Raw genomic sequence first — 11,095 nt, 5'->3', positions numbered from 1 at the left:
TCAGAGCCCTGTCAGCTTGAATACCCTCCAGGAACACACACACCAGGCAGGTGCCCAGGATCCTTAGAACCTGGAGAGCTGCAGAAAGGAGATCCATGAATGAAGACACCTGTTGAGGTGTCTCTCTCTCTCTCTCTCTCACTCTCTCTCTCTCAATCTCTTTCTCATTCATTGTCTCTCTTGTATGCAAGTAAATGTTATCATCATTTTGGTAATGAAAACAAAAACAAAAAAGTCCAAGCTTTGGAACTAGGCTTCAGACATTGTTTTCACCACTTACTTATGGGTCAGAGCTCCCTGACCTCAATTGTAGAAGACAAAAATAGTAAAATCTTGGGACCAGCAGATAACGGAATATTACTTCATTGTACTTTCACATGGCTGACCATACTTCCAGTCTCGGACCTGGAGACTTGAAACTCACACCAGGTGCATGTGCATGCATGCCCAAAATCCTAACAGGAGAATGGAGAAGAAGGGATTGTAGTATGGCCATACCCCAGGGGGTAGAGGGGTGATTTTCATTTTCTGTCTCTCTTTATCTGTCTTTCTTTATCTCTCTCTCTGATGAACGAACACACCCTACAGCAAAAAAAAACTCTCTCAAAAAAATAGTAAAATCCTGGGACCAACAGGTGGTATAGTGGTTAAGGCACTGGACTTCCATGTAGTTGACCATGGTTCGAGTGCCAGACCTGGTGACTTGAAACTCACGCCAGACATGTGTGTGCATGCACAAAATCCTGAGAGAAGAATGGAGGAGAAGGGACTGTGATGTGGCCATCCTCACTGGGGCCATCCTCACTGTTTCTCTCTGTCTCTCTGGCAAGTGCACACATCCTATAGCAAAAAAAAAAAAAATTCTTGGAAAAAAAAGTTAGAACTTAGTCAGAACTACTTCCTACATTACAACAGGTCAATTAACTCACCATATAAAAAGAATTCTGGGGAACCAGCAGGTGGCATGGTGGTTAAGGTGCTGGACACTCCCACATGGCCAACCATGGTTCGAGTCCTGAACCTGGTGGCTTGCTTTCTCACTTTCTCTCTCTCTCTCTCTCTCTCTCTCTCTATCTATCTATCTATCTCTGGTCAAGTTAAAAGTAAATAAATGAATAAATAAAATTAAAGACAAAGAATTCTGAATGCTATGGGTTTAATTTGTATGACACTTTTTAGCAATATTTCAGTTTAGCTCTTTCAAGCTTCTTTCTGCATTACTGTTAGATCATACAAAATAACAAATGAATATGAAAACTCAAAGTTGTTATCCACACGTCTTTAAAAATTACTGCATTTAGGGGGACGTGCCAGTCCCCAACATGGCCACTGCCTGGCCTTCCAGGCCAGCTTCTCCAGAAACCATGGCTGTCCAAGTCCTCAGTATCCTGTGGTTTATGTCATTCACCCTGGGACCTTGGGAGGCTGCCACCACCACTGCCACCAGGGGCGAGGAGACACTTAAGAGCTAGAACCTCAAAATGGGACAATATATTTGTAAAGATCCAAAAATAAATGATGCTACACAAGAACCAGTTAACTATAGAAACTACACAGCTCACGTTTCATATTTCCCAGCACCCACCACAACCTGTAAGGATTTCAGTGACAGTGAAACACATTTTACTGGAAGTGAAGTTGGTTTTCTCAAACCCACATCTTGCCCAAATATAAATGACTATTCATACAAAGTGGCAGTTACATTGTCTCTTTTTCTTGGATGACTGGGAGCAGATCAATTTTACCCTGCCTTGGGTTTGTTAAAGTTTTGCACAGTAGGGTTTTGTGGAATTGGGAGCCTAATTGATTTCATTCTTATTTCAATGCAGATTGTTGGACCTTCAGATAGAAGTAATTACATTATAGATTATTATGGAACCAGACTTACAAGACTGAATATCACTAATGAAATATTTAGAAAAACACAGTTCTATCCATAAATATTTTTTAAAAAGAAACAGATTTGAACCTCATGTTTGCTATAGAGAACTTTCAGTATGTGGATTTTCCAGATTTTCCTTTTCCTTCTTCACATACCACTTTATGAGTTCTGTATAATTTTTTTTCATTTTTTAAATTTTATTCATTCACCATACATCGTTATAGCATACAAAATGAGATTTCCCATTCAAAATACACCGTATATTGGCTCAATCAAGCACATCAACATGTGTTGTCATCAACAAAATTTTCCATTTCTTGTTTCCTATATATTTTGCTTTTTTTTTTTGTCATCCTTGATTCCCTATCTCTCACCCTCTGCCGTGTCCCACCCTCCTCCCACACTGTCTCTGGTATCCATGGTTGCTTTCTATGCCTTTTCCCCCCATTTTATTGATTTGCTAAAGATTTTAATTAATCTAAATATTTCCACTAGCAAGCACAGCTGATATATACATATTCATGAATACCAGTCTGATTTTAGGCATAAACCTCAGTGAGTAGAATGAACATACTATAAAGTAGCACCTAGCTGCAGTCATCAAATATGCATTTTTCCCTGAAACCTTTTTTTTAAATTAATTAATGTACATTCATCCCCTAATCATCGTCACAGCATACAAAAAGTGCTTTCCCATCTGGAAAATACTACATAGTGGCTTAATCATGTATGTATGTTATCATCATCTCTCTCTCTGCCTCTGTCTGATCAAATGAAATAATAATAATAATAATAATAATAACAAATGGAAATAAATAAATAATTCTTTTAAAAAAAATATTCAACCCCAGACTTGTCCCTACCATTAAGTTGGCCATTTCCTTAGTTTTTGAACTTTTATTTCTGTGTGACTACATTTAATTTTCCTAGCATAGCACTCCCTTGAGAACTTCTTGGAGATCTGGTCTGGTGCTAGTAAATTCTTTCAGGTTTTGATAATCTGAGAATGTTCTTCTCTTTTCATCTCATATGAAGGATAATCATGCCGGGTACAGTATTCTTGGTTGAAATTGCTTTTCCCTTAACACTTTGAATATATGAATATATTTTCCCATTCTTTCCTTGCTCCCATTGTTTCCAATGAGAGGTCTGCTGTTAGTCTGATGGGATAGTCTTTGTAGATAACTTGCCGTTTCTCTCTTGCCAATCTTAGTATCTTGTCTTTGTGTATGGTTTTGGTCAGTCTGGCTATAATGTGTCTTGGAGAAGATCTTCTTGGATTGATTCTATTTGGGGTCCTTTGTATTTCTTGGGAATGTATCTTTGATTGCCTCTCTAGGTTTGGAAAGTTTTCTTTCAGGATTTCATGGAATAGATTATCAAGGCCCTTATGAGCCTCTTCACCTTCTGGGATGCCAATTATCCAGATGTTTGGACATTTGATGGTATCTAGTACTTCTCGTATATTACTCTCAAATTTTTGGACAATTTTCTCGGTCTTTGTGGTGGATTTTTCTAGGTCGGCAATTTTCTCTTCTACATCTGAGATTCTATTTTCTGTATGATCTAGTCTGTTTTTAATACTTTAAAGAGAGATTTTGACTTCCTGTATTATAGTCTTCATCTCTAACAGTTCCATTTGATTCTTTTGTAAAGTGTGTAATTTCTCTTTCAGATCTTGCAAGAATTTCCTCACCTCCGGGAACTCGTCAGCTCTTTTTTTCATTCTCTTCTGCAGTTCATTGTCTCTCTTCTCTTCCATCTCTGTTAGCTTTGCCATTATGAATGTTCTAAGTTCTTTATCAGACATTTCCATGATTTCCATTGAACTGTGTGTGGATGAAGAGGAGTTATTCTTTTCTCCTAGAAGAGAGGTATTTTCTTACTTTCCCATATTTCTTGTGGTCCTGCAGTGATTTCTACTCATCTGATGGAAAGTGTGTTTCTTCCCAAACTTGAAGTCCAATCACATGAGTTTGTGGACTGGAGGCTGAATTATCAGTGTAAAATCTTCATTTCTCCTGCTCCCCTGAAATCACTAGTTCTCAGTAGCCATGAAGATGTCTTCTGCTGAGTTCTGTATAAGTTTTTGATGTTGTGGTTGTTTGGTTGATTCAGTTCAAAGTACATCATCCTGAGATTTATTTAATAGGACTTTCCTTGAAACCTATATAATAATCTTTCTGAGGCTACTGTCTCCATGAGATAGATAGCTTATTACTCTGATATTCTTTCATGTCTTTTACAAAGGCAAGTTGCCACTTGTTATTTTTGCTTCTGGAAAATAAAAGTGTAACTTATTCACACACATACACACACAAAAAAAACCTGCATTTACTATTAAACTTCACATAATATTAAACATCTGGAAGATACTGAAAATTTTAAAGTATTTGACACTGTTTAGATGTTGACTTTGCTGAGTGAGAGTTCATTTGAAAAAATATAATAGAACAAGTGAGAAGTCTATTAAAGTTAACCTAATAATATCCTGATAAACACACATAAATACCTTATAATTACACTATTGTCAAGGTTTACATTCTGAATAACAATGTTCTAAAACAATCCTTCCAATACTGGTAAATTAATGCCCTAAAATACTATCTAAACTAGACCTATTTTTAAAATTTATTCATTTATTTTAACTTGACCAGAGAGAGAGAGAAAGAGAGAGAGAAGGAAAGTGAGAATGCAAGCCACAGATCCAGGATCGAACCATGGTCAGCCATGTGGGGATATCCAGCACCTTAACCACCATGCAACCTGCTGGTCCCCACTAGACTTATTTTTATCAGCTTATGGACAAGCTGCACTTTAGGTATACAAGGTATATATACATAAATATATCTTTGGTAAAAATACACCTTTTAAAATATAAAATAGTTATCTTGGACCAGCCCCATAGTGCAACAGTTTAGCACTGCACAGAGGACACTAGATTCAGCATGGCCTACCAGTGTTTGTGTCCTCATCCCAGCGGCTTGAAAAATCAGATCCTGATGGGATGGAGGAATGGAAGAAGGATTTTATGTGACTAGGCCCCATTAGCTTGCTCTTTCTCTCTTTTTGCTCTCTCTCTCTTTTTCTCTTGCACATGCCCTCTGGCATAAAAAGAAATTCTTTCTTTTGTATGCTAATAATAATACTTGCAGTATTTTCTACATAAGATTTTTCACTAATTATTCTTTAGACATTTGAATGTTCAGTAGAGTGTTATAATATGTATACACAATAAAACAAAACTTGAAAATAAAGTGTTCAGAAAATCAGTTTTTAAAACATTTAAGTAAGGAACCAGCGGCATAATGGTTACATTGCTGGACTTCCATATAGCCAACTGTGGTCCCAGTCCTGGACCAGTGGCTTGAAATTCACACCAGGCACATGTGTATGCATGCCCAAGATCCTGGGGGCAGAATGGAGAGGAAGGGACAGCAACGTGGCCATCACCACTGGGGGATAATTTCTCACTTTCTGTCTGTCTCTCCGGTGAGCACATGCACTCTATAGCAAAAATCTCTCTCTCTCTTAAAAAAAAAAAGTAAGTCAATTATGAATAACTGAGAAACGCATATAACTAAAAACTTCCTACCCTGTTAAAGAGAAAAGTTACAATTCCTTACAAAATCTGGAATGATTCTATTTATCTTCCCTAGTAAACATGTATTTAAAACAAAATAATTTGGTTAAAAGAAGAGCTTTTTTCAACAGAATCAATTTGACATTGGCAAAGTCTGTATTTTTTCTTTCAGAACTATAATTTTTCTAAAACCTACAGTTTTCACAGATTGTAACGGCTATCCTATTGAAAAGATGCTTAATTTTATAAATGAGTCTGTATTTTCTCTGCCTTAATCATAAATTATTCTTAGTAAATTCTCAAATAACTAGAGCTTTAACAAAAAAACATTGATTCTTAAGAACTAAATCTACATAGAAGAATTTTTATTTCTTATATTTCTACCATTAGAATTCATATCACTTGAATTATGAGTAATACACTACATGGAATTGATATCACTGAAAAGTAGGTTGCTTCACAAGAAAAACATTATAGTTTTCATAGAAGCTTCTACTAAAAGAGTGAATGATAGTGTTATATATAGCTATAGAAAGGAGTGAATTATAGTGTTATACATAGCTAGAGAAAGGTTTTTCATGGTATGGCTTTACTGAACCAATATTTTGTAGTTAGAGCTTATTGAAACCAGGAAAATGAAACAAATATATCTGAATAACAACACAAATTAAGAAATTAACACAAATTAAGATACCCTGATTCTTTTATACTAGTCTATCTTTTAACTTTGGAGTATAAGGAAGATTTTATACTGTGATGTTTTTCACTTAGAGTATTTTATAGTAATTTTATTGAGATATAGTTTGCATATCACAAAATTCACTCTTTACAAGTATACAATTAACTGAGGCTTAGAATATTCACATGGTGTGCAACCACCATCCCCATCTAATTATGGAGCACTTTAATCACCATAAAAATTCCATACCCTTAAGACTACACTTTCAGGGATCATTTCTATAGTTTATTACTACAGAAGTTTCTCTGATCATGTAGAGCACCTAAATGAAGAAAGATTAAGAGATAAAGAGGACAGATCCCGAAGTTACAACATTCGTATAATAGGAGTTCCAGAAAAAGATGGTAAAGAGAATGGAACAGGGGATATAATTAAGGAAATAATTGAAGAAAACTTTACAGAGCTACAGAAATATTCAAGCCTTGATATTATCAGTGCTAACCGAGTACCCAGTAAGATTGACATAGAGAGACCCACTCCTAGACACATCTTGGTAAAATTTTTGAATTCCAGTGATAAAGAGAAAATAATGAAAGCTTACAAAGAGAGGAGAGTCATAACCTACGAAGGAACAAGAATCAGATTGACAACAGACTTATCACTGGACAACCTAGACACTAGAAGCCAGTGGAGCAGCATTATGGGAGTTCTGCAGGAAAACGGGTTTAAACCTAGAATCCTATATCTAGCCAAACTGGCATTTGAGTTTATAGGTAAACCAGAGGTTTTTTTGATGTTGAAGAATTCAAAGAGTTTCTTTCTTTCTTTCTTTCTTTCTTTCTTTCTTTCTTACTTTCTTTCTTTCTTTTTTCTTGGAGAGGTTTTTGCTATAGGGTACTTACGCTCGCCAGACAGACAGAAAGAGACAGAGAGATATTAAGCGAGAAATCAACCCCCAGGGGGGATGGCCACGCCGCAATCCCTTCTCCTCCATTCTCCTCTCGGGATGTTGGGCACGCATGCACATGCGCCCGGAGTGAGTTTCAGCCACCGGGTCTGGGACTCGAACCGCAGTCGACTACGTGGGAGTCCAGCGTCATAGCCATTACGCTAACTGCTGGTCCCTCAGTTTATTTTTCACACACCATCTTTGAAAAGATTGCTAAAGGATATACTTTAACAGTATAGGGTGACTAGAAACACACCTGCACAATATACCTTCTTCATGCCAACAGACACATATCCAAAAATTGACAGTAAACCAGAAAGTACAATATTGCATCTCTAAGCAAAAGGATGGACCACTAACAGGATACTTTGGGAGTGATGGGAAAGGAAGTTGCAGATAATACATAGAAGTTGGTATAAAGTTAAAGGGTATATTTTGAAAAAATTTTTAATTATTTATTTTATTTTATTTATCCATTCATTTTTTTTTAATTTGACCAGAGAGAGACAGAGGTTGAGAGCAAGAGAGAGAGGAAGTGAGAAAACAAGCCACCAGATTCAGGACTTGAACCCTGGTCAACCATACGGGAGTGTCCAGCGCCTTAACCACCACACCACCTGCTGGTCCCTATTTTGAAATTTTTAATGGTAAACATCCTAGCTTATATGTAGGAGTAACCTATGTATACTGTTAGGGGTAGAGGGAGGTGGTCACATTTGTATTGTAACTGCTAGAAAAGGTGACTGAAAAGTAATAGAGAATTACAGAGAAAAGGATGATAAGTTAAAATACAAAAACATGGAAGTTGAATGCATAAAGAGAAGGGTATTTCATAAATATGATCATTTATGGTGTAAATTTCAAATCTGTATTAAACCTCTTTTCTCTGAAAAAAAATAAAAATTCCATACCCTTTGTAGTCACTGCTCACTCCCTCTTCACCTCATTCCTTGGCAATCACTAACTTACTTTCTGTCTCTATGGGTTTTCTGACTCTGGACACTGTACAAATGGAATCCTACAATTCTACATGTAGGTTTTAAATGAAAAAAGTATTTGACTGATGTTATGTCAAGTAATTTTCACAGCTTAGGAAAGATAGAAGAAAGAAAAGTGATTAATATTTTGAAATAAGTGGCCATAAAAGTAGTATTTTACATATTTCAGAAATGTGGAAATAAATATTTGTGTATGTCTATATCCATAGTTTGGAACGATTTCATAATTATATCACAGTATTTTCAATACAGATGTAACTCTTAAATACCTTTATCAGAATATATTTGGCTTTGCATATAACTTATTGTTTTAAAAGATTTTTCAGAACTTATATTGGTGAATTTTGATTTAAAAACTTTCACTTAAAAAATATTAAGTAAACATCATTGTGAAGTAACTTACATTATTACTCAAATGTCACTTAGTCCAACTACATGCCTTGACATTCCTTAGGGGAGAACCAAATTACTATATAATCCATTTTATTTAATTAAATTTATTTTCACAAGAGCAAAATGTTTTTTATCAGCACCACATTCTAACCAACTGAGCCAACCAGCCTTCATATTGGGAAGATGCTTTTTATGGTTTGACTTTCATAGTAATAACAATTGTCTTACTTTGCCAAAACTAATGATAGAAGAAATTAAAGATCTCAGAAATACCCTTTATTCTTCTCTTATAGTTTATTAATAGTTTAAAGTAAAATACAAACAAAACTAGCACTCATATCTAATTTAAACCTAGCATAAATATATAAAATGTTCTTATTTTAGAGAAGAAAAAATACTCACAATTAGATGATATTAGGAGAAACAGTCCTTTTATTTATTTTTTTCTTTTTTTGGAGAGGTTTTTGCTATAGGGTGCGTGCGCTCGCCAGACAGACAGAGAGAGACAGAGAGACAGAAAGCGAGAAATCACCCCCCAGGGGGGATGGCCACGCCGCAATCCCTTCTCCATTCTCCTCTCGGGATCTTGGGCACGCACGCACATGCACCCGGCGTGAGTTTAAGCCACTGGGTCCGGGACTCGAACCACGGTCAACTACGTGGGAGTCCAGCAACACAGCCATTACACTAACTGCTGGTCCCAAGAAACAGTCCTTTTCTTCACAGAATGAGTGTACATAGATTTAGTAATTTTTCACCTTTCCAGTTGGAGCAAATTGAGCCTTTTCTCTATTTATCATGGGATGGAGGGGAGCATTGTGAGTATATGCAGGCTCCAGACATTCTGCAGAGCAATACTTTAGCTCTGTCTCAGACAAACTTCCCACACAATCCTCTCTTGGGTCAAAATAAGTGCAATTACAAGCTGACATAAATCAATAATAACCAGATCATCAGAGATAGAAGCCTTTGGGAACTTCAGGTCACACTCTCCCAAAGTTCCTTATTGTTTACTTAATACTTTGTTTTCTTTATTGGATTTGACATTCTTCCACTTTGGTTACAAAACATCAGTTCTCTACACACTAATGAGTAATGTAAACAGGAAGGGGGGAAAATATCCTCATTAATTCAAACTAATATAGGTGCTATAACAATTCAACCTGAAATTTATATTACCTACTGAAAAAAGTTCTTAAAACGTTACAAATATGAACAATAGTTGACAGATTGATATATTGTTAGATGTGTGCAAATTAACTAATTCAATCCTCTAATTTTTTTCTTTTAGGCTAGGAATAACTGTAACACAAATAGATATTATTTGTTCAAGTGCTTATAGCTAATTAGTAGCAGAGATGAAACTCAATGAAAAACCAAGCAATTGAACAGGATATATAAATATCTCTCTATGTTTTTTTATTTTTAAAGATATTTTTGCTATAGAATGCATCCACTTGCCAGAGAGATAGCACACTGCAATCCCTTCTCTATGCTGCAATTCCTTCTCCATTCTCCTCTCAGGACCTTGGGCACTCGCACACATGCACATGAGTTTCAAGCCACCAAATTTCAAGTCCCAGGCTGGAACTCAAACTGCAGTCAACGACGTCGGTGTCCAACAATGAACCATTAAGCCATCTTCTGGTCTCCTCTCTCTGATTTATTTTAGAATGTCATTTACACAAAGTCTGTTGTATACTAGGTTCATAATCCCATCCATTTAAGGCATTTCTACCAAGGCAAGGTTACAGTTTCCACCACTAAAGTGATTCTCCTCTGACCTGTTAATTCATCTCTTTCATTGGTCTCAGTCCTGCCCCGTTACACCTTCATGTTAACAATGCCTGACTTCAGCATGTACCTCTATCTTTCTTGGCATCTGATTTAGTCTAAGTACAGTTTCTGACTTTGCAACTACTATATTCCTGCCAAATTTTGCATCTACTACAGGGCAAAATTGATAATAAAATCCGAAAACCTCAGGCCAGCAGGTGGCATGGTGGTTAAAGCACTGGACTCCCACACGGCTGACCATGGCTTGAGTCCTGGACTTAGCAGCTTGCTTGCTCTCTCTCTCACTCTCTCGCTCTCTCTCTTGCTCTCTCGTACATGTTCTGTAGCAAAAAATAAAATAAAATAAAATAAAATAATAAATGATAAGTAAAATTAAATAAATAATCCTTTTTTTAAAATCTGCAAATCTTATCACATGGAGTTAATGTTTTTTTGGTAATATATTCTATATCTATGAATGTCAATGAGTGAACCAATAAAAACTAATCACATTATTACAATCATTTGTATTCTAAAATATTTCAAAAACAGAATCTGAATTATGCCTTAACAGAAGTAACTCCCTAGGCTGGGGATTAGGGCAACCAGATCCTACATGGCTGACATTTCGAGAACCAACCCAATAGCTTGAGAACATGTTGGGCATATGTGTGTGCATGACCAAAATTCAGAAAGGAGGGAGAAGTGGAGGCATGACTGTTCTGCATGGGGGATAGATGCTTTCTCTTCTTCTCTCTCTCTCTCTCTGTCTCTCAGTCTCTGGCAAGTCCATGTGCCCTCTACAAAAAAAAAAAAAAAAAAAAAAAAAAAATAA

At 36.2% G+C, this 11,095-nt stretch overlaps 2 pseudogenes; both read left to right on the top strand.

Annotated features, from left to right (window-relative positions):
* Nucleotides 1-1,322: 1,322 nt before the first annotated feature.
* LOC102499161 (TM2 domain-containing protein 1 pseudogene) lies at nucleotides 1,323-1,940 on the top strand (annotated as a pseudogene).
* A 4,457-nt stretch (nucleotides 1,941-6,397) lies between these two features.
* LOC114007986 (uncharacterized) lies at nucleotides 6,398-6,492 on the top strand (annotated as a pseudogene).
* The last annotated feature ends 4,603 nt before the right edge of the window (nucleotides 6,493-11,095 follow it).

This window comes from Tupaia chinensis, unplaced genomic scaffold, assembly GCF_000334495.1.
Source record: "Tupaia chinensis unplaced genomic scaffold, TupChi_1.0 Scaffold000270_2, whole genome shotgun sequence".
Classification (NCBI taxonomy): Eukaryota; Metazoa; Chordata; class Mammalia; order Scandentia; family Tupaiidae; genus Tupaia; species Tupaia belangeri.
Note: the sequence above shows the minus strand (reverse complement) of the source record. Positions and strands in the feature narration are given on the sequence as shown.